Source organism: Chenopodium album, chromosome 10 (genome assembly GCF_948465745.1).
Source record: "Chenopodium album chromosome 10, dcCheAlbu1.1, whole genome shotgun sequence".
NCBI classification, from domain to species: domain Eukaryota; kingdom Viridiplantae; phylum Streptophyta; class Magnoliopsida; order Caryophyllales; family Amaranthaceae; genus Chenopodium; species Chenopodium album.
In genome coordinates, this window is record NC_137843.1 from 35,060,823 (window position 1) to 35,086,264 (window position 25,442).

Here is a 25,442-nt window from a genome sequence, read left to right on the forward strand (position 1 = left end):
CTGCTAAGGGAATTCAAAGACATTTTTGCCTTTGAAGTGGAAGAGATGCCAGGCATCAGCCCGGATCTCGCTGTCCACAAACTCATCGTGGTTCCTAAAAAGAAGCCCATCCGGCAAAAGAAAAGAATTCACGGTGAGGAGAGAAGTCAGGCGGCAGCTGCCGAAGTTAAAAAGCTGTTAGACGCTGGGTTTATTCGGCCATGTAACTTCCCTGACTGGGTTGCAAATGTCATGCTTGTAAAGAAGTTGAATGGTACCTGGAGCTTGTGTGTAGGTTACACTGAGATGAATAAGGCATGTCCAAAGGACAGTTATCTGCTTCCTAAGATCGACAGCCTGGTCAACTCTATAGCCGAGCATGCCTTGATGAGTTTTATAGATACCTACTCAAGTCTCCACCAGATACCCCTGTGGAAAAAAGATCAAGAGAAGACGGCTTTCGTCACTGATCAGGGGTTATTCTGTTGTACTATAATGCCGTTTGGCTTAAAAAATGCGCCTGCTACTTTCGAACAGATGGTTAATACTGTCTTCAATAATCAGATTAGGAGGAATGTAGAGGCGTATATTGATGACATGATAGTCAAATCCAAGCAACAGATGGATCATCTCGCTGACCTCTAAGAAACCTTCACCACACTTAGGTGGCACAAAGTCATGCTTAATCCCAAAAAGTGTGTCTTTGGTGTTGAGTTTAGGAAGTTTCTCGGATTCCTAATTGACCAGAAGGGGATAGAGGCTGATCCCGAAAAGATATAGGCGGTCATTGACATGCAGTCACCCCGTATTGTCAAGGAAGTTCAGAAGCTCAGCGGTTACATGGAGGCACTGGGAAGATTTTTCAGCCAGTCAGGTTACAAGTGCCTCTATTTCTTTTAGGAAATCAGGAAGAAAACAAGGTTTTAATAAGGGGATGACGCTAAGGCGGTTTTTCAGAAGCTGAAAGAACATTTACACTCTTTGCCAAGGCTTGTTAGCCTTTTGCCCAAAGAGACACTTTACATGTACTTAGCCGTCTCAGATCATGCCCTCAGTGTTGTTCTCCTTGCTGAGAGATACGGCACTTAGCTCCCAGTCTATTTTATTAGCCATGTGCTTAAAAATGATGAACTACGGTACCCTATGGTTGAGAAATATGGCCTCGCTCTTTACATGGTTGTCAAGAAGTTGAAACCTTACTTCTTGGCACATCCGGTTGTGGTCTATACAGAAAAACCCCTCAAGCGGCCAATGACAACCTTGGAGTCATCCGGTAGAATGCTCAAGTGGGATATTGAAACGTAAAGTCTTGAAATCACTTACGAACCAAGAAAGGTAGTGAAGGGTGAGGCGTTTGTGGACTTCATTGTTGAAATGACAAGGCCAGTTGCTTCGGACAATCCTGGTCAGGTTTGGAATGTGTATGTAGACGGGAGCTCTACTATGAACAGATTTGGTGCACGCATAATCTGTCAGTCTCATAAGGGGGACAAATATGAGTACGCACTACGGTTTAAGTTTTAGGCCTCAAACAACGAGGCAGAATATGAAGCCCTACTAGCCGGCATCGGCGTGTGTAAAGGGGCAGGGGCAACAAAAATTAACGCCTGTTCTGATTCCCAGTTGGTCGTAAGCCAATACCATGGTGACTATGAGGCCACCCATTCGGTAATGATCAAATACCTTCAGGCGGTCAAAGCCAAAGGTGGGACACTTGAAGAATTCCATCTGAGTCAAGTGCCCAGGTCTGAAAACAACCAGGCAGATGCACTGTCAAAATTGGCATCCTCCGCCTCTTGTGATACACCTTGGTTAGTCTTCTGGGAAGTTATGGAAAAACACAGTATTATTGAAGAGGAGACCATTAAAATACTCGACTGAAGCTCTACTTTGATGGATGGCATCCAGGCATATCTATAAGATGGCACGCTGCCTGACTCACCACAGGAAGCGGCTGTCGTGAAGAAGCGAGCAGCAAACTTTGAGATAAGAAACAGAGAATTTTTCAAGGTGGGGTTCTTAAAACCTCTGTTGAAGTGTCTTACCCCAGAAAAGGGGCAGGAAGTTCTAGAAGAGCTGCATGCGGGATTCTACACCTCTTACATAGGCGGCAAATCCCTAGCTGTCAGGACTAGGCGGCAAGGCTACTTCTGGCCCACTCTTGAGTCAGACGCCATGGAGATGGTCAAGAAATGTGACAAGTGCCAAAGATTTGGTAAGCTCATCCATCAGCCGACAACTGACCTGACAGCAATCCATAGCCCAGTCCCGTTCGCTAAATGGGGCATGGATATATTGGGTCCATATACACCTATACCAGGCGGAAAATGGTACATTCTTGTGGCTGTGGATTATTTCACCAAGTGGGTTAAGGAAGAGACGGTTAAAAATATAAAGACTAAGGATGTCATCTCTTTCATTTCGAAGAACATCATCACCCGGTTTGGGGTACCTATATCTATGGTTTATGAAAACGACCCTCAGGTCGAAACGCCTCAGCTCAAAACTTGGTTGGCAGATCAAGGGATCTCATATTTTTTTGCATCATTCATCTGACCCCAAGCAAACGGCCAAGTTAAAGCATTCAATAAACTCATCTCAGACGACATCAAAAAGAAAATTGAAAGAGTCGGTGGTTTATGGGTTGAAGAATGAATTCATGTCCTATAGGCCATCCGAACAACTAAAAAAGGGGCAACCGGTGAAACCCAATTTCTCATGGTATACGGTGCTAAAGCCGTCTTGCCCATCGAACATTATGAGCCGACCCTACGAGTTATGTTATATGATGAGGAGGCAAACTAGGAGGCCATGCGGCTAGCATTGGACTCACTCCCGGCTTGCAGGGGCAATGCTGCCTTGTGTCAAGAGATTTACCGTCTGAGAATGACCTGTGCCTATAACAAAAGAGTACACAAATGGCCCTTGAATGTTGGAGACTTTGTGCTACGGAAAATGGAGGCAACCGGTACGGCCAATGAGAATGAAAATCAAACTCCTAATTGGGAAGTCCCCTACCGGATTTATGAAAAAGTAAGAGACGACACCTACCGCCTGGAAACTCCAGACGACAGGCGACTGCCTAGAACTTGGAATGTAGACAACTTAAAAAAGTACTACTTCTGAGACTTGTAAATTTTTGTAAATGAAAGGCCTATTAATGAAAAAGTTGCTTTTTGTTTTCAATAATGTTGTTTACTTCTTTATATACATGTGTTATGTCTCTAGCACCGCCTGTACAATGTACAGACGGTCAACCTCCACATAATTTAAACTTAGTTAAGCCAATGTCAAAATAACGTAAGGTCAATGGCCGGATGATTCTTTATTTTATAAATTCGTCTGCTCTATTATAAGTATGGCGGTCAGCAATGCCCATCCGGGTTGAATCAACGCAGAGTGTATCTCTCATCTGGGTGAAAAAGTGCTATACAAACTCAAATAGACGGCAAAGATTGAACGACCTAATTGGTCAACTCATAGCCGTCTAAACTGGATAATCTAAAGAACGACTATGTATCCGAAAACCGAATGTCTAAGGAAATTAGTTGGTCGCTGGCCGAAGTTCTAACTTCCATAATATTGAAATTATGCAAGTTCACCCAAACGGGGCAAAAGGACATTGAGCATAATTGGATCACAAGTACCCCAGACGGAGGAGAAGAAGTTCAGTACAACTATTTCACCGCCTGGGCTAACGGCTACCCGCTTGCATGCTTGGTCGGCTATGTACTTGGTTTGGGGCAATCACTACTGTGATTGATTGACTTGAGAACCTCCTATACTCCTTAGATTATCAAAAGTTCCCAAGCAAATCAATCAGCAAAGTACTGAAACCAACCACACAGCCGCCTTGGGCAAGTACAGTTAGTTTGTTATCTACTGCATGCTCGCAAAGAGTTAGGCAAAAACTCAAGTATATATATATGTATGCAAAATTCAAACGCAAAAAGTGAAGCAAAGTTTGAATCAAAACCAACTCTTCGGTACTTTCATAAATAAAACCCGGCCACAATAGCCGGGATGAAATTTTGACCGGATAACCATCCAGTAAAAATAGAAACATGATTCATTACACATTAATACTCGGCACGCAGGTCGGAAATGTAGGCGGCTTAAAGCCAAATTATAGATAAAAAGCTTAATTTTGAACCTGTGAGCTTAATTTGGGGTGCAGCCGATACCTCCTCCTCTGTTTGTTCAGGCTGCGGTTGAGTAGAGTTAACTTGAGCATCTTCTCGTTCTTGCTCTTTCTCACCTTCGCCTGCAGCTTGAGCTGGCTCCTCTTCTATCCCCGATTGGCCCAAGCATGGAATGTCCCAAGGTATGGTTTTCCCTCGGCCTCGGCATTAATGACCTCATCAGCATACTCATAAGCTAAGGCCTAGAGACCATATTCCTGTCCGGGCATAGAGTTTCCCAGGCAAGCTTCATGCGGTCCGTGCTGTCAGACTCGTTCTCTTCAACGACCTGGTCTTGCTCGGCCTCTAGCGTTACCTTGAAGTTAGCTTGAGCCTGGGCCATCTCATTCTTCAGGAAGCTGACATCCGCACGAAGTACATTATTATCCTTGTTAACTACCTTAAGCACCTTCAGAGCCGCCTGAGCATTTTTTAATGCAGCCTCAATGTCAAAGGCCTTTTTCCGCCTGATATTTTCTGCCTGTTTCATTTCAAATGCTTTAGTCTCAAGTTCATTTATTGTATTTTGATATTGAGAAACATCTGCGGAGTCTTGACGCTTTAGTGGCTCGTTTTACCTAAGTCTTCTTGCGGTGCCATGGTCTCTTCAACCCATCCACCCTCAGCATAGCCTATGGACACAAGCGAACTGTTAAGAACTCAAATGGCAAAATACTAATGAAATTTGATTCAAAGGGTCATACCTCAGACAGGAGGGCTATGATCCGATTAAGGTTGAACGTCTCAATGCCCGGGATGACATCCTTCTCCTTCTTGGGGATGGTCCCAAGCATAGACTTGGCGTATTGCTGCACATCCGGCCATCGGGGGGAATCTGCATCACAACCAAGATTGGGTGAGTAAGTTGTGTAGGCGACACCTATCTAAAGACGGCTCCCTGATGAACCCTTTAAAGTCTGCTGTGAGTGAGACTTCACCCGCATGGGCTAGGGAGGCTGAAACGGTAATCTGAGAGGACTAGCCATAACTTGCTCAATAATCTGCAGGATGTCATCACCCACAGCCGTGGCAGAACTGCGAGCTGCCTTGGACTTTTCGTTCTCCTTAGGCACTGCCTCTGTGCTCAACTTCTTGCCTAGGTCTAGTCCTAGGCCGAAGCCCGGTAAGCTGATACTCTTCCCCCCGATTTTGAGTCGGGTCATCCCAGCCGGTAGTTCAGGAGCCAACGGGGTCGACGACACCTTTTGGGACTTGGTGGAGCTCTTGGCTTCCTCATCCGGCTTTCGCTTAATGAGCTTGTTGAAGGATCGAGAAGTATTCTGAAAAACAATTGCACAATGAGTATACAGCCGGCAATGAGCCGACTCTAGTGAGAGAATAAGATAAAGTTCAAAGTAAATAGGTCAAACGGTGAATACCTGACCCTTGGCGGATATCTCCCCCCTCTGTTTCTCCGCCTTGTCTTTGCGGATCTGGGCGGCTAACCACCTGAGGGTCTTGTCGTCTTGGAGCATTCTCAAAGCTTCTTCTACAAAAGACAAATAGTCAATTCAATAAAATGATAAGATGGTCAGTGCAACGATAGAGGAGGCAAAGTTGCCGGATGTGTAAAAGACCTACGCTTTGTGATCATCGCGCTTAGTCCACAGGCGGACAAGAACGCCTTGTCCCTCAACCACTCATGTTTCTAGATCTAGTTCCTCGGGACACTTATTAATTCCCCAGTTGAGAGGGTGTCCGTTTGGGATGGCGGGGAACTAGCACTTCAGACCCAAAAGGTCAGGCCTTTTATTGTATTGGCAGAGCTCGTATTTCTCACGCCGCGTGGGGGCAGTAACCAGATAGAACTAGTTCTTCCAGTTGTCCCACTTAGACAGTTTATCTAAGGTCATCTAATACTGGGGATATGTGGTCAAAGTGTACCACGCCCTCTAGTCGCCTGGGTTGCAGCAAAGATAATGCATGTGAGCGAATGCCTCCCAGCTGGGGTGCAGACCTTGCATCTCACAGGCGGCGACGTACCCCAAAATCTTCACCTAGGAATTTGGGGACAATTGCCAGACGCCCAAGTCATACCCCCGCAAGATCGCCTACACAACATCATGTAAGGGGAACCGGAGACCAACCAAAAATGTCGCCTCATAGCACTCGAAGTAACTATTGGCATTCTGCTGGTCGTCCTTCCAAGCAATGGTACCCAACTTAGGCGGCACCCGGATCCAATACCCTTCACCAAGGGGCCGTTTGAGCTTAAAATTCTCAAGTCCCTTCTCTATACACTCTCTCTCTCCCTAGTAGAGACATGAATGTTGAAGGGGTCTACCTTCTCAGTCCAATTCTTTCTCTCCTCAACCTCACTATCCTCAAGCGGGGAAAGGGGGATATCATTGCTATCCTCGAAGCAAGACCCAGAGGCGGTGCTTCCCCCGTCTCTCTCTTGAAAAACCTCTTCATCGTCTGATCTCGAGTCTGACGCAGTTCTCTCTCTGTCTCCAACTTTGGGATCAAGATCTCAAAGTTTATCATTAGAGACGGCCTCTTCACCGTCTCAATCCTCATTCTCATATAAAATCCCGTCACTTGGGGTTCGGGGAATCCTAGAAGGGGAGTATTCCCCCGAATCAACTTTCATATCTTCCACCTCAACCGGGGTCACTTCCTCAGATGGTACTTCCAATGTACCGTCTCTCCTTCGCCGTTTGGTGTCTATTCATTTGGTTCTAGCAATTGTGTCCTGCACAAACGCAGAGACGGTCGGTCTGGGGGATGTACAAAATTGCTTCATACACATAGAGCCATCACCCCAAGTCCTAGACTCAGCCTTACTAGGAGACCGACTGACTACTGACATAGGTTGTGCCGTGTGTGTTGGTGATGAATCCATTTATTGAATGAAAGTATACAAACGGAAAAATCAAGAATAGGCTGAAAGGGGTAGAGACGGTACCTTTAAATTTGACTCTTAAAGGGGTTTAAGCGTTGACCGGCAATGGTAAGCGGGTTGAAGGTGATTTTTCTTGTACCATGCTAGTCCTTCTTCTTTACCTTCCCAAGGCCTAGATCCTAAGAGACCGGTTAATGCTATTGTCACAAGGAGTGGTAAGATCCTTGAGGAGAGTTTGCCTAGGATGAGTGAGACTAAAGAGGGCACAAAAGGGTCTTTGGTTGAAGATGAGAGAAATGGTGCATCTTTGAGTGAGGTTGAGATTGAGAAGCCTAGTGAGGTGAGAGTGGAGAAAGAGATTGTGAAACCTAAGCTTCCTTATCTACAAAAATTCATGAGACACAAGTTATATGAATAATTTGGAAGATTCATAGACATGCTTAAGCAACTTCATCTCTCTTTACCATTTACCGAAGTTGTCACCCAAATGCCCAACTACGCAAAATTCCTCAAAGACATTTTGAGTGGTAGGAGAACATGTGATGGTTTAGAGACGGTGAACTTGACCGAGAATTGTAGTGCTATCATAATGAACAAGATGCCACCTAAGCTAAAAGACCCCGGAAACTTTTCTATCCCTTGTGCCATTTATAAAATGCAAATTGAGAATGCCTTGTGTGACCTAGGAGCTAGTGTTAGCCTTTTGCCATACTCGGTGTACCAAAGACATGAGCTAGGAGAACTCTTACCTACTAACATCACTTTGCAATTGGCCGATAGGTCAATTCAGTTCCCTAAGGGTAAGGTAGAGGATGTTCCTTTAAGGGTTGGGAAATTTGTTATTCCGGTGGATTTTGTTGTGCTTGAGATGGATGAAGATGCTAATATCCCCATCATTCTAGGGAGACCATTCCTTGCTACTTCGGGTGCTTTGATAGATGTAAAAAGTGCTAAAATTTCGCTCAAACTAGGGGATGAAGTGATAGAATTTGATTTGAATGATAGCATGAAGTATCCAAGTTCTTCTCTAGAAAATTGTATGTTAATTGATTCTCTCGATCATGTTGTGTCTTCCATGCATGAGCAATTGCTCACTTCTAACGATGCTCTTGAGAATGTTTTGTTAAATAAGGAGAAGATAGGTACCCCAAATAAGGAGATAGGTTTGTATGAAGATTTGCTCAATGGAAGCTTTGAGGATGTTGAAGGGCAAATGTGTTTGAGCATTTCTAGCCAAGAAGCGTTGCAAGTGGCAACATCGAAGGAAGGTAAAGGTTCTCCAATGGTTGAGCTCAAACCTCTTCCATTAAACCTTAGGTATGAATTTTTGGGACCCAACTCCACTTTTCCCGTGATTGTTAGCTCTTCTTTGAGTGAGCATTAAGCTCAAAAGTTGTGTGGTGTTTTGAAAAAGCACCGAAGTGCTTTGGGTTATACCATTGATGACCTCAAAGGTATAAGCCCCGTTTTATGTACACATCACATAACTCTTGAGGAGGGTGCTTTACCTTCTATTGAGAGGCAACGAAAGCTACACCCCCAAATGGGAGAGGTAGTGAAAAAGGAGATCACCAAACTTTTGGATGCGGGAATCATATTCCCCATTTCTAGTTCTAGGTGGGTTTCTCCCGTTCACGTTGTCCCAAAGAAGGGAGGTATGACCGTCGTTGAGAATGAGAAAGGTGAGCTCATTCCGACGAGGACGGTCACGGGATGGAGGTGTGTGTAGACTATAGACGTCTAAACACATCAACAAAGAAAGATCATTTCCCCCTTCCTTTTATTGATCAAATGCTTGAAAGACTAACAAGGCACAAGTTCTATTGTTTTCTTGATGGTTATTCAGGATTTTTCCAAATCCCTATCCACCCGGATGACCTAGAGAAAACAACCTTCACTTGTCCATATGGTACATTTGCTTATAGGAGAATGCCATTCGGCCTTTGCAATGCTCCCGTGACATTTCAAAGATGCATGATGATCATATTTGGAGATATGTTGGAAGAGGAGATGGAGGTTTTTATGGACGACTTCTCCGTAGGAGGTGTTTCATTTGAGGCATGCCTTGAAAACCTTGAAAAATGCCTTGCAAGGTGTGAGAAGGTGAACTTGGTATTGAATTGGGAAAAATGTCACTTCATGGTGGAGGAAGGCATAGTCCTTGGCCACAAGATCTCTCATAAAGGGATAGAGGTGGATAAAGCTAAAATTAAAGTCATTGAAAAGCTTCCACCTCCGGTGAACGTAAAGGGAGTGAGATCTTTCTTAGGGCATGCTGGGTTTTATAGAAGATTCATCAAGGATTTCTCGCTCATTGCAAAGCCTCTTAATGAACTTCTTCAAAAAGATGCCGGCTTTGTGTTTGATGATGAGTGTTTGGAGGCATTCAATAAGTTGAATAAAGCTCTAATCTCTACTCCTATTGTTCAAGCTCCAAGATGGGATTTACCATTTGAGTTGATGTGTGATGCAAGCGATTCGGCAATAAGAGGTGTTTTGGGTCAATGAGTGGACAAGAAACTTCATGTGATCTATTATATGTCTAAGACTATAAATGGAGCTCAACGGAATTACACTACAACGGAGAAGGAATTTTTTGCTATAGTTCATGCTTTTGAGAAGTTCCGTTGTTATCTATTGGGTTCCGAAACCATTGTCTTCACGGATCATGCGGCTCTCAAGTATCTTTTTGCCAAGAAAGAGTCCAAGCCAAGGTTGATTCGGTGGGTTCTTGAGCTCCAAACCTTTGACATTGAGATAAGGGATAAAAGAGGAGCGGAAAATGTTGTGGCGGATCATCTTTATCGTTTGGAAGATTTTCAAATTCAAGATGATGGTTCTCCAATTGAGGATAGAATGCTTGATGATTTCTTGTATGCTATTGAAGCAAGGGAACTCCCATGGTTTTCCGATTTAGTGAACTTCCTCGCATGTGGGGAGTTTCCTCCTTTTTCTAAGAATCAAAGAAAGAAGCTCAAGAGAGAGGCAAGGCATTATGTGTGGGATGATCCCATCTTATACAAGCGTGGGGTCGATGGTTTACTAAGACGTTGTGTGCCAAAAAAAGAAGTGCCTAGTGTCTTGAAAATGTGCCATTCGGATCCAAGCGGGGGCCACATGGGTGTCTCTAAGACCACCACTAAGGTCCTTTAATGCAGATTATGGTGGCCACATCTCTTTAAGGATTCATGGGGCTTTGTCAAGACATGTGACCGATGTCAAAGAGTTGGGAACATCTCCAAGAGAAATGAAATGCCTCAACAACCCATACTTGAGTTGGAAGTGTTTGATGTGTGGGGTATTGATTTTATGGGACCATTCCCCTCATCTTTCGAAAATAAATATATTCTTGTGGTGGTCGATTACGTGTCTAAGTGGGTTGAGGCTACTGCCTCCCCAACTAATGACCACAAGGTGGTTATGAAGTTGTTTAAGAAGATAATCTTTCCAAGATTTGGGGTTCCCAAGGCGGTGATAAGCGACTACGGTTCTCATTTTATTCACCATGCCTTTCAAAAGATGTTGAGAAAGCATGGGGTCCATCAAAGATTCGGCCTCCCATATCATCCTCAATCAAGCGGTCAAGTGGAAGTCTCTAATCGTCAAATCAAACTTTTTCTTGAAAAGACGGTTGCGAGAAATCGAAAGGATTGGTCGAATAAGTTGGATGATGCTCTTTGGGCCTATCGAACGGCTTTTAAGACCCCCATAGGTACCACTCCATACCGCCTAGTCTACGACAAGTCATGCCATATCCCGGTTGAAATTGAACACCGTGCTTTGTGGGCAATCAAGAAGATAAACTTTGACTTGGAAAGTGCGGGGGAGAAAAGGTGGTTAGATCTTCATGAGTTAGAGGAGCTTCGGTTTGATGCTTATGATTGTGCTAGTGTGTATAAAGCTCGTTCCAAGGAAACACATGACAAGCTTATTGAGAAGAAAGATTTTTGTTTTGGAGATAAGGTTCTTCTCTACAATTAAAAAATGAAGTTGTTTCCCGGAAAACTCATGTCAAGATGGAGCGGTCCCTATTTGGTCAAGAATGTTTTTCCAAGTGGTGTTGTAGAGGTCTCAATGATGGATTCTTCTTCTCCATTTAAGGTCAATGGCTATCGTCTCAAGAAGTATTTCAATGGTGCTTTTGTTGACCTTGTTCACTCATTGCTTTTCCGGCAACCACCTTAATTGGTGGAGGATGTCGAGCTATGACGTTAAACAAGCGCTACCCGGGAGGCAACCTGGTTTTCTAACCTTTTTCTTTTGATTTTACATTTTTCTATATTTCTTTTATCTTTGAGATTTTTCTTATTTCTCATTCTTTTTATTTGTTTTCTTGATTTTAGGTACCATGAGATTGGTTTGGAGACAATTTCCAACAATTTTGGTGTTATTTCAAGCTTTCTCGAGGTTTGGTTAAGTTTAGGTGGAATATTGTTGGGGTTTTATGCTCTCATGTTTGCATTTTTATTGATATTCTTCTCTTTTACGAATGCGCTTTCAAATATCCCCTTATGCAAACACGAGAGTATATTCATGGCTGACATATTCTTGCTTGGTGCGCGCGCACCAAGGGCTGCGCGTGCGCACCAAAGGGGTCAGAAATTTTTCACTTATTTTGGTAAAAATTGCCGGTTTTTGAACCATCCCCATACCCCCTTGGTGCGCACGCACCACATCCCTACGCGCGCGCACCACAGGGGTCAGAGTTTGGCCAGAATTATTGAGCATCACTAGCCCTACCTGGTGCGCACGCACCCCCTGCCTGCGCGCACGCACCAGGTAGGCAGGTTTTTTCTTAGCATTTGTCGCCGGCCAACGCTGACCAGCCCCTGCGCTGGTGCGCACGCACCAGGCTCTTACGCGCACGCACCAGCTGCAGCAGCCTGGCGCGCGCCCCCCTTATAACCTCAAGTTTTCCACCTTATTTCCCCTTTCTCTCTCCCCGATTTTTCCGAGCTTTCCCTACTCTATTCTCTCATCAAACCCTATTATTTTTTCTAGCAAAAGCATATCAATTTCACCTCTTTTATTCTCATTCTAACATCAAATTGCATTTCACTCATCAAATTTTCGAATTTTTCAAGAAAAATTCTAGATTTTCGAACCAAAAGTTCGAAATTTTTGGGTTAATTTTCGGAATTTTGAGGATCTGTGTTGAGGTTTGGAACTTATCATTGGGTGTTCTATTTGTTCTTAAATCTTCATTTTGGGCAATTTGCAAGTAATTCAAGGCTACATTGAGGTATAATTTCTTATTTTCTAGTCATCTTCTTCCTCATTGTTCAAGCTTGAAACCTTGTTTTTGCTTTCATGGTAGAACTCCATTGTTGGTTCCTTTAACTTGTAATTTGTGTTGAATGATATCATTGAGTGTTAAATTGAAGCTTTTTCATGATGAATTTGTATAATTTGCTTGATTCCTTGATTCACCATTGTTGGTCATTTTCTTTCTCATGGGTATTCTTTATAATGGTTTTATTGCTTTGATAATTCAATGCTTGAGGTTATTTTGCTCAATTTGGCTCATGATTTGGTCTCTTATGTTCATTTTTGCCTTTAATCCATGCTTACTTGTTTCAAATTTATGATTCTATATTAATGGCATTTTATTCATATGTAGCAGGTATCGGCGTATAAAGAGTGATTTAGGATCGCAGAACGTCTTAAATCATTCTCCGTCCCAATGGACTACTTTGACTTTAGTTTTCGAAACTGACATTTCTACAAACTCAGTTAAAGTGGGGGCTTCTGTAGACACCTAAAAATGTCTCCCCAAAACAAAACCCGATGATGAACAACCTTTCACCGCCATTATTGATCGGGTGGAGTATTTAATCATTGGAGTGCTTAAATCCATGTCTCCATTCAATACATTTCATAAACCAATCAAATTCCTAGCTCATTTCCCTAAACTATACCTTACTTTCCACTTTTCGTGTCCACATCACAAAACCGAGAGAAACAGATTTTGTGACCCTATAATTTTGATTCTATTATTACTGGTTGGATAGGCCTTGAAATACTCTTTCCAAAATTATATCATAAGCCCAATTACGAGTTAAAACGAAGAAGATATGAGCAAAATACTATTCTCGGCCCAAAACCGACACCCTTTCACTAAAACGCCAAAATCTTAAAATTTACAAATGATTTTGACTTTCTAATTGTGTTGGAAAGTATACTTGATAAGCTTTCCAATGATATATTATATGCCTTATTCCGAGTTACAGATCAAAAGTTATCGTAGTTTTAAAAACGCGTAAAAAACTAGAATTACAGCACAGCAGCTAAATTGCCGTGACGTGGCAAAGGCTGATGTGGCATGATGCATATTGCCGTGACACGGTATTCTACATCGTGTCACGGTGCTTTTTTTATGTATTTACGCCACATTTTGAAAAAATAGTACACCGTGACACGGCGTCATGTGTCGCGCCATGGTAGACTTTGCCGCGTCACGACATTTTCTGCCGTGTCACGGTACACATGCCTTGACACGGGAATTTCTCGTGATTTCTCCGCCTAAACCTGAACGCGTTTTACCTTTTTTAGGGTCGTTATTTCACCGCGACGCGGTATTATGTCCCGTGTCACGGCAGACTTTACCATGTCGCGGCAACCTCTGTCGTGTCACGGCGCCCTGAAACTAGGGTTTTATCTTTTTAGGGTTCCGTGTGTTCCCTCTACTATTTTTCCCTATAAATACCCCCATTCTTTCTACAGTTCAGGGCACCAAATCATTCTCTCTTCCTCTCTTCTACACCAAAAATTATTCTTCTCTCTCTCTCTCATATTCTAAACCTTAAACCTGTATTTCTAATTACATTATTCCTTCCCTTAAGCACTTTAAGGAGTCCATACTTGACCCGAGGTTCCGTCCTTAAACCAAGGCGTGAAAGGTATAATTAACTGAGGGTTTGGACTAAATCAACTCTACATTTATTTAATTTAATTTCAATATGATTTATATTTTTATTGAAGTTACTAACAATTTATTCATGATGTAGCAATTTTAAGGAACGCCCGTAATGTGAGTAATTAATTAATTTAATTACTTATTTTATTTTTATGTTGCTAGTATCATGATTAGGTTAATTTATATTTTATTTGACTAACATTTTATTATTGAATTGCTTTCAATATTAATGTTTATTCTATTATATTTATTGATCACCATATTGCATGTTTAAAGGGAATATGTAATTGAAAATCACGCCTAATAAGATAATTTGGACGACTGGTTTAGGTTCCTATTTAATCTTATTATTTAATTAAGTGATCACGATATTTTAGAATTATGTGTTGCATTAATATTCAACCAATTTAGCCTAATGTTAGTTTGGAGTGAATTGAATCTTTGTTTGCATGCCTCCGAGATCACAGGAATCACTTTTCACTATAACAATCGAGTAGAGGCCAATACGGGCGACGTGACTCCATGAATCACTTCGTACCATCATCCCCGATCCTCCTTTCGTGGTTCCGAACCATATGGAGTTGGTAATCTCATGGATTATGAATGGGATGTAACCTTCACGGGTCAATCGTTGTTGCCTTTCGTTCTCCCTTATCGTGGTAGCCTTTTATGATCCGTGAACGGTTTACAAGTTCCTTAAAAACTTGTTGGCGGCTCCCTACTTTCCTTTTTCGTAATTGTATTATGTCAATTCCCACTTCCTATGAGTGCCAAGCATACTCACAACATGCTTAACGTAGGCGCACTTCAAACGACACCTACACAACATTATAAACTTGTTTGTCTAGAGAAAACACACTTTTTAGATAAACATGTCATGTCATAAACATATAAGCAAGACTTTTAAAACAATAGTCTTGTGATCAAAACAAAACGGTGTCCAACGTCGAAAGATTAATGTATGGTTTATAATGAAATTTAAACAAGTTCTATCTTAAGACAAACTATATGATTACAAGCCTTTCTGGAAAGATTGTCTTCTTCTTCCTCTTGTATATGCACATCCACTTGGTAAGCTCTTCTCACTTGGTTCCTGAAATAGGAGCATATAGTGAGTCATTAATGGTATCTAATACCTTATGAATTGCTTGTATTCAAGTGTAAGTTTATAAAGAAGATACCTAAGGCAGAGATTTCTCTTCCCTTGCCTCATCTTCTAGGTACATGCTTCATTCTCTCTTGTAGTGGCCCTGCCTACTATAGTAGAAACATCGCATCTTTGCCTTGTTCTTGAACTCCCTCTTCTTTGCCCTTAGTGCAAGTTTGAGCTTAGTACTTCCGCAAGAATCAGCTTTTTGAAGTTCATGGACAACCTCCATCAAAGAGAGTTTGTTCCAATTGGCGATTAGCCACATTTTCAATGCAACATAGCCCGAGTGGAGTGAACTTAATAGCATGTGATCCGCTTGCTCATCCTCCACCGGCATGCCGATGAGATCCAAGTGAGTGAATCGCCTTGTCATTCGGAGCACATGGGCTCTAAGTGGCATTCTTGGTCTTAGCCTAGCATTGTAGACTTGTGCCCATACCTCTTGCTTCTCCTTGCCAAGGCATCCTTTTTGCAGTGTGTTGATCTTCATGTTGGAGAGTGTGACCTAGTCACTTCTTCCACGAGACCATCATAGTTGCCTTTGATGCTCTTAGTGACCCTCAAATTGACTATATCTTCTAGAGCCTTGAGGAGCATGACCGGAAAATAGTTGGAGAACTTTCCATTCCATTATTCCCGGATGGAGTTTTCCATAAGTCGTGAGACTCTTTTGCAATCTCAACTCCATTCCTCATGAACCTTATCACTCATAACCCCTTTTGAGTAAAAACTCAGGATGGGTATGTCGAGAATGTGCTCTAAGTAGCAATTTTGGAGGGTCTTTTGGAGTTCCTCTTCCCACTCTTTAAAGTTCACCAAGTTCGAAAAAATGGTAACTTTTTAGGAAGTTCCGGGCACATTAGGTTGTTGTCGTTATTAGTTGAAGACATGATTCTACAATTGAAAGAATTTGAAATGAAAAACCATTCATAATACTTAAATAAGATTGAATTCAAGCAAATATCAAACTTATTTAAGCGTCTTATTCACACATTATATTTGTCCCTATTAAGTGAGAATAAGTCGATTCCAAGATAAAAAGAATCAATGAGTAGTTAAGCATGCTTTGGCTGATCTTATCACTTATTACTCTAAGGTAAGCAACTCTTTGCTAATGGCTCCAAGCCACTCTAGGTTAGATAAATCGTTACATCTAATGCCTTCTCAACAATTTATCTCCTTTGCCACGATATGTTAGGACTCCATCACTCATATCGTTGAGTCTACAAAAACCAACATGTATGTGATGTCCTGCTTTGGCAAACCCATCAACATACCTTACGTTCCTAGGGAGATAGATATGCCTAGCATTGGCATAGCCCATCACTATGTGCATTAGTTCGATATGTGTTGTTTTGGAATGGCAAGTTTTACTCAATATTTTAGGGACCTAGGATTTCTATATTGGTTGATTTAAGTGAACTTAATTAATCATCACAACATTCGAAAACCTAGACATGCATCTAACATATAATTCATATATATATAAGAATAAAAATATATTGAAAACATAAGTAAATGATGCATTTGGCAACTAGCATGACCCCTTGAATCTTCAAGTCTTCAAGGGTCTTGAATTGCAACTTTATGGCTTCGTCATCCAAGAAACTCCGTCTTCAAGACATAACCAAAATAATGCAAATACTAGTATCTACGATTAGGACTAATCTAAATATTAAGGTACAAAAATACGCAACGGTTCGCAAACCGTATTTAGATTTACAAAAATACATGACGGAACACAATCCGTATTTTCTATCCTAATCGGGGCCCGCTAGTTGCCATTTTATAAAACCTATGAGAGAATATACATTCCATTCACTATATGTGAATGGCCCATGCATTTTACAACGATAAACAAGTAACAATGCATAAACACGCGTAAACTAGTAACTAATTTAGGTGGTTAATCCGATTAACACGCCTAATTAAAGCTAGTCAAAGTTGTTTAATCGATTATGTGATTAAGCGCAATTAAATTAATGAAGCTCCCTCTAAATTCCGCATCCAACTTAATTAATCCAATTAATTAAGCCAGTAAACCCAAATTTTTGCAAGTGCCGCTCAAAACCGAGGCCTATCCTCCAAAAATTTTAATTAAAATAAATAAACATAATTTAAATAATTTAAATCGGCAAAACGCAAAAATAACATTACCCTAAAACCCCAAAGTGCCTAACATCAATCCTTTCGGCTTGGTGTGCTAGGCACCGGGGCCTGGATGCCTAGTGAGGCGTCGTGCGCACAGCCATGGCCCGTGCCAAGCGTCACACCCGTAGCCTACAGCATCCCAAAGCGCGTTATGCTGCCTACGGGGTGTGCTCACAATATCATGGCCATGAAGGCCACTCGGGCTTGTTGCTGTGCGCGCCCCATGCCGCCTTCTAGCAGCACACCGCACACACAACGCACCCTAGCCGCTGCACACACACACGCCACACACGCAGCATGCATGGTGCGCACAGCATGCAGCTGCTGCTGTGCCATGTTCCTGCCTCGCGCGCACAGCAACGCACTCGGAGCATTGCACGAGGATGAGTTGTTGCTTTTGCCTTGGTTTGTGTGCTAGTGCCTCGGGATTAATTCCCGAATTTTTGCGTGACTTATGTAATTAATTCTAAACTAATTTTAGAATCAATTTAATGAGTAAAAATGAAAATTATAACAAGTCCAACTTAATAAATTCATTCAAGTGCACTAAACCAAATTAATTCCAAGAACTATTTTTTAATAAAATTTGGTTCAACTTGATGCAAAAAATGAAAAAGGGCTATTCTCACTATTACTTTAACAAACATAAATTAATTAGGAGTTTTGACAAAATTAAAAGGGAGTTGGAATTATGAACATAAATATTCAAATAAAGATTCCAACTTTAACTTGTGAATCCTTAAAAAATATTCAAATAAAGGCAGAATGTGGATTTTTCGCAGCCCTAAAAGGGTCAGAATGTTTCCTGAATATCGATTCCACCAAAAATTCACTAGTCTTAGGCGAAAATATGGGTTCTGGAGACAAAATGCTAAATAAAACAAGATTAAAATTAATAAAATCGAGCTACTAATCTAATTAGCAACAACAACCAGAAATTAAATCCATTTTAAACACCTTGAAAATTTAGTTACTAAAATAAATGAGTAAGGCTCCGATACCGCTGTTGGGTTTCGGAAAGTCTGACTTTTCACGGAACAAACCCGACCCCAAGACCCGCTCACAATTAATATATAACTAAAAGACATAAATAACAAGATAGAGTGAAAAGACCATCATACCCTTGACGCGTGCTTCGTTCACACCACAGAGCTCTTACTTGAAAAGCCGAGTCTTGCAAATGCAAAGACCTCATACGATATCCACCCGCAACCCGACCCGAACGGTCTCTTACTCATAGTTTAGCGGAGTTGGACCAAAAACAACTACTCGAGTATTATGTGAACTTAAAGGTTTTCTCTCAAGTGGAGATGTCGTTTTGAGTTCCTACTCAATTGATTTTCTCCAATTCCCAAGGTGGGTATTTATAGAGAATGTCATATGAGGATTCCACTCTCCCATCAATTTGGGAGAGTTGGTAAAATCAATTTTCTCATTTTATTTTTAAATCTAAAATAAAAAGAGATATCAAGGCAATAATTAATCAACAAGTGGCAACATGGAGGGAGAGGGTAGGTGAGGACCACAAGGGGAGGGGACCATTTCCTTCCTCCCCAAGCTTCCCCTTAGCAGCCACATTCAAGCCACACAGACCAATCCCTGCGCGCCACGTGGCGCCAGCCTTGCGCACCAAGCCTTGCTTCGGCTAGGCCTGTTGTGCGCGCTTCGTTCGTGCGGGCTTGGTCGAAGGCTCGGCCTAGCAGGAGTGTCTTGCTTACTATCAAGTCGCTGCTAGGTGTTGCGTGCTTAGCGCGGTAGCAATAGCGTGCTGACCTTGCACCAGCCCTCACATGCGTGCAGTAAGCAACGCACGCAATGCGCGCTGTTGCTGATGCTTGCGCGTGGCTGGTGCTTCTAGCGTTGCGTCAGTGCTTGCTAGCAATGCGTATCCAGCACTCGAGCCTTAGTACGGTGCGCATGCTAGCACCATTGCCCCTAGCATTCGGTTTGCTTAGGGCATTCCGATGCTAGGGGTATTTTGGTAATTGTTGATTAATGATAGCTTTTACCGTCTCGTCTTTTATTAATTCAAATCGACTTGCGACGCTCGGTCTCGACTCTCCTAGCTTGATTTTCGACATCTAAATTCATAATACTCGAGCGACTCATTATTTCCTTTCGGATTAATTCGTTGTATCGGATCGTTAGTTACTTGGGTGTGACTCGAAGGGGTCAATCAAGATTAAGCTGTAATATTTATTATAGATTAATATTACTGATCGGAAGCTGTCTCTAACTTGGCATTCAGATCACTTAATCTCACTAAATAATTAGCTTTTTAATAATTCTGAACTCTCTATCGAAATAATACACTTGTTCGAAGGACACCATTCCTATCATCATCAACTGCATGGACCGTCTTTTTCAGATGGTCCTTGGTACCCCAGATGGTTGGCCACCACCCACGAATCCACCTGCTATGGTGTAGATTGGCTCTTTATCGATGTCCAAACTACTAGCATGCTGGGAAGTCTTGGATGACTGTCCAGGATTCCTCTTGACAGTCTCTTTGGACTTTAAGATGTAAGATTTCAGCACTCCCTTGTCAGCTAGACGGTTCAACATCATCTTGAGGCTATAGCATTCGTTGATGTCATGGCCAAATTCCTCACGGAAGTGGTAGTATTTATTTTTGTTCCATGACTAGACGGAACTCTTAATTGGATTCGGCTTCTCAATGGTCAGCCGGTCCTTTATCTCCATGAGGATGGAGTAGTAGTCTTTATTAAACTCGTACCTTGGGACATACGGTTTATATTCCTTCTTTTTCTTCTGGGACGGCTGATCAGATTCATCAACCACCTAGACTTCTTTTCTCTATTTGCTCTCTTCAGCTTTCTGAGCCGGCTGAGCAGACCGGCTCTCCTTTTGTTTGTCCGACTTTTTAGAGTCTAACTGAGTGCTGTACGAGTAGAGGTCGGTGGCTTGAATAAAGCTCTCCGCCTCCATCAACGCCTCTTGGAGGTGAAGACCCTCTTCCTAACGAGATTCAAACTTAAAGGTTGACCTATCCTTCGGACCTTTAAAGAAGTTTGTGTAGGCTACTTCGTCAGGCAGCCCTTGAATCTGGATTCTCACCAGATTGAACTGTCTGACATAGGAGCGGAGTTCTTCTCTCTCTCCCTGCCGAATTGTGCTCAAGTCAAGAATTTTTTTTCTTGCCAGGGATGTTCATCGAGAAGTTTGAAAAAAATAAGAAGGCAAGCCTCTTAGAGCTATCAATACATCCGGTTGGCAAGTTGCCAAACCATTGTTGGGCTATGCCCTTCAAGGTAGTCGGGAAGCATCTGCACCACATGGCATCATCAACCCCTGCATGTGCATAAGGTTGGTGTAGTCCAGGAGGTGATCCTCAGGGTTGGTGGTACCATCATAGGCACCCACCAACACATTTTTAACCTTTGCCGGCTATGCCGCCTCTGTTATTTCCCTGGTGAACGCAGAGGTTTGTTCACCAAGCTTGAGCAGTCAGAGCTGCCAGTCCAGGGGCTGGACATTATGTGCCGCCTGACCTCCGAAGAGGGCCGGCTACATGAATAGACAACCATTTGGCATATTGTTTGAAGTAGAAAGAGGAGTTGAGTTGGAAAATGTACCTCTCCCCTTTTTATGGGAGGGAAGAATTGGTGCTTGTGAAGCACTATCAAGCTTTGCTTTCACCGAGGTCATCTCCTTCCCCAAATTTGATAATTGTGAGGACAAATTGTTGATGGCATTAAGGTGATCAATATAACACACCGTTGAACCGCTTTTGCTCATTGATTCTCTCTCACCTTCTTGCCAATCCATGTGATACCTTACCACATCTTCAATTACGTCCACCACTTCGTCCTCCGTCTTTTTCATGATAGGTCCTCTAACTCCGGCATCAAGGCAAGATTTTCCTTGAGTGCTTAGACCGCCATAGAAAATTTGGATGATTTGATAGGTAGGAATCCCATGATGTGGGCACTCTCTTTGATACTCTTTATACCTTTCCCATACCTCATATAGGCTCTCATTCCCCTTTTGCTTGAAGCTTTGAATGAGTGCCCTTGCTTTGTCGCCTCTCTATCAATGTAATCATCGCCGGTCTAATCTCAAAGTCATTTGCTGCTGTCGTGGGAGGAGCAATTTCGCTTTCAAACCTATAGCCTCCCGAAGTTCCCAACTCCTTCAATGCTACTCTCGGATTGGCACCCAGGCTTTCTCGTTCTTCTTCTTCTTGATGGTCTTCCTCTCTTGAGGGACTTGAGATTAAGGAACGATTAGCAACCCTTATCTTTGTTATGGTCCTCTCAATTTCTGGATCAAATGGCACTAGAATCCGATCACGTGCTCTACGAATGCAAACTAAAGAAAATATTAGTAGCACGGCTACCAATGTAACCAAAAAGGGAAAAATCTTTTTGTGTTTTTTGAAATAAAATGAAATAGACTTAACAACTATAGCAAAGCACCAACGCCATTCCCCGGCAACGGCACCATTTTGATGTAGGGTATTTTAGGTCATTGGATTCTAAAGCACCTCCAATCAAACAAAAGAGATAATCAAACCTACCCGTTGTATAGTGGCAAGTCCGAGTCGAACCACGATGAATGATGGGGAGAATGCTATAGCCTAAAGTAAAGCTACTTCGAAGAATGAGAGGTAATTTGTAATGTGACTAAGGTTTCAATCAACTTAACAAATTAGAAAATCGATATGAAAAACACTAGGGATTAAGGATCCACATGCAACCTAGATAATCATGCCAAGAGAGAAAACTCAACCAATTCAAACGTTGAAAAGGAAAATAATAGTTGCAATCAAGAGGATTCAAGAGCTATATCCTACAAGTCAAGCTAGGGTTCACTATGAATGACTAACAAGGAAAATCACAATCAAATTCAATCAATTAAAGCAATTCCCAAATCAAGGGTTCATGTCATTGGAAATTACAATGCAATCTAGTTTGATTATCAAGGTTGATCACTCCTAATCAAATTAATCACATGCACAACTATATTAACCAATTTAATTACAATATTTCAATCAATCAAGAATCATCAACTAGAAATGATCATTAATTAAGCATTCTTCTCCATCACCCTAGAAACTAATCTACTCACTAGACATATTAAGATTGAAGAATAAAACTAAATGAATCACAAACATCATCATATCAAGCTTAAACAAGTAGAAAATCAATCAATACCAAAGATCAACATTCAAATAATCATACATGAATCAAAAGTAAAATCAAGCAATAGAGAAGAATTAAAGGAAGAAAATCTCACTAATAGTCATTGAATGAAGATGAAATCCAAGCTTAGATGAAGCAAAGTTGTAATACAAATCCAATCCAAGAACTTTTATCCCTACTTTTTCTATAACTTCTCTCTAGTTTCTCTCTCTAAAAACTAAGCACAATGAAATCATCCAAAAGTTGCCTTCCAAAGGAAATACAAGAGCATATATATATACAAAGAAGAAAAACAAGTCGTCCGCGTCCTCTCCTTTAATTCCCGCGATCGCGGAAAAATGGGTATCGAGGATGTAACAACCTCCGCATAATGTCTGGGCAAAGGCCGCGCCCGCGACTACAGTTGCCCGCACTTGCGGCGACATCGCCCACGCCCGTGTCTAGGGTGCGGAAAATCCCCTGCTCCCAAGCTGATTTAGGGGTCCGCGGTCTCTCCATAAAGCCGTGGTTTCTCCATTTTCACCTCTCCTGCGGTCAGCCCACGGCAAGACTGCGGGTTGCTCCTGCCTCAAATCTCTACAAAGTGCACATTTTTCGCGCCCGCGGCCATTAAAGCCTGCGCCTGTTGCTTCAGGAAGAGCACCGCGCCCTCTCCAAGCTCTTTCCAAGGGCCTTGCTTCTTCCTTTGCTTTGTCCTTATAACTCTTCTTGATCCCACTCCGAAGCCAACTTTTTAAGCACCTACAAAGTCATCAAAGAAAGGAAATAGGAGAGAAAAAGAGCCAAGTAAAAGGCAAACAAAAGAAAATCCATATAAAGGAAAGCAAGACACGAAGTAAGAAAGGATAAAAGAAACTAAAGGAGAAAATACCAAACTAAGCAAGGAAAGCTATGAAAAAGGGTATAAATGCATTAAAAGAGTACCCTATGAGTGCCATATATGTCACTCATCACATTGCTAACTTCTCTTCCACTTGCAACTCGACTAACTACAGCGCTTGCATCACTAATCCAGTAGTCTCAATGTGACCCGAAGCTTTTGAATACAAACTACCAAACCTCACCATCATCTTATCATACCTACAAACCTGCTCTGTTTTTGCTTGGGTTATGGTAAATTACTTTGACCCTTGTGTGCTTCCAAATCACATCTTTTCTCCACCTCTCAAGAATGTACTTGTCGGGTATCTCATAGTGGTTGCTCATCTTAAACAACTTTATGATGTGGCGACAAATAATGACATGAGATTCAAAGTACTGACAACTACATTTAACTTCATATGTAGAATTATCAATAACAAGTGTATACTCCCTCTTTCTCTTTAAAGGAATTTCTTTGTTAAAGTTCTCTGGCTTGTACCAAACTTGTTCATCCAAGACATGCTCTGCTAAAGTATCTGAAATCTGCTTTCTTTGAATCCCACTCACATATATTACAAGGTTGCACTCTCTTTGCATCTCTTTATATTTGGCATCCGTATATATCTTCTGAAATACCAACTTAGCTGGAAAGTCAGTGTATGCTTAACGCACATACCACTGATTATTCTCGTCAACTTTTCTCTCACTAGCACATCTAACCTCCCAGGCATCACAATACCTCTCCACAAACTCAGACAACAAAGTGTGCTTCCTCAAATACCCATAAAAAAACCTATGAACACTCTCTACACGCTGAGTTATCTTCATTCCAGCCCAAAATAGATGTTTCACAAATACAAGAACCCACATATGACGTTCGTCATACAGACCTATCACAGAAAAATTCACACCACAAACCTTAGTACAGGTAAGCTAACAAACCAACAATTTTCACACCACTGGACATTCACATTTCATTACAGTGCCACTCAAATCAATTGTAAATCCCTAGTACAAGTATAGCTTTCCTCTATGAACTTCCTAGTTCAAGCAATAATCAGGTTTTATTTATCTCAACAAGTTACATCTATTTACCAACAAATCCATATGAAGCTAAAAACTAGGGCATTCAATTACACACATAGCATTAGGAGTACAGTTAGGTAGCAGAATTAGAATCATATGTAAATATGCACAGAATCACCCAAGTAACGTATTTCAACAGCAAATAAGAGGACTAATCACCTAATAACACAAGAAGACAATACAACTATATCATGCAACATATATATATATATATATATATATATATATATATATATATATATATATACTACAACAATTAATGATATATAGAGTGAGTACAAGGCAGACCTTGCAGCCATTCATCGTCTTTAAGTTCATGCTTCTTGATAACCTTTACAATCAAGGCTGTCATAAATTACATTCTCAAGATCATCATGAATTTTGGAATAATTAGGAAGGTTGCCAAGTTTCTTGAAAAAATTTTGTGTGATGTGCCAAATACACCATCGATGAGTGGTTCCTTTCATAGTCACCTTCAAAGCTTTCCTCATCGCTGGGTCTTGATCCGTTAGGATACTAATTGGTTTCTTTTGACCCATACACCTCGACCAATTATAAAAGACCCACTCAAATGTTTCCGCGGTTTCACGGGAAACTAACACACATCCAAACAATATTGTTTGACCATGATGATTCACTCCCACAAAATTAAAAAAGGGTATCTTATACTCATTGGTCAAATACATCGAATCAAAACAAACGACGTCTCCAAACTCCTCATAGGCAACCCGGCTCCTAGCATCAACCCACAATACGTCTTGGAGCCTACCTAACTCATCTCTACGATGAGTATGAAAAAAAGGTTGAGTTATCATTCGTCATCCTCTTGAAGTAAGCAAACATTGTCTTTGTTTCACCTTCCTCAAACACAGCTTTTCTTTGCTTCGCAACTATGGCATGCAAATTATTTTGGGTAAACTACATCTCTTCCCTCCCATTTCTTGTCGAGCCATGCAATTATATATGGTATCAAGGAACACCCACCTTTCGATCATTAAAAGTTGTAGAACAATGTGAGGATTGTCCATAACATACTTTTGCCTAAACTTGGTAATGTTGTAGGACTTCCTTGATGTGGGCTCGTGACCTTGATGCTTTACCACTTCCT

At 41.7% G+C, this 25,442-nt stretch overlaps 1 pseudogene; it reads left to right on the forward strand.

Annotated features, from left to right (window-relative positions):
- The first annotated feature begins 21,156 nt into the window (after nt 1–21,156).
- LOC145565916 (small nucleolar RNA R71) lies at nt 21,157–21,254 on the forward strand (annotated as a pseudogene).
- Nucleotides 21,255–25,442: the final 4,188 nt, after the last annotated feature.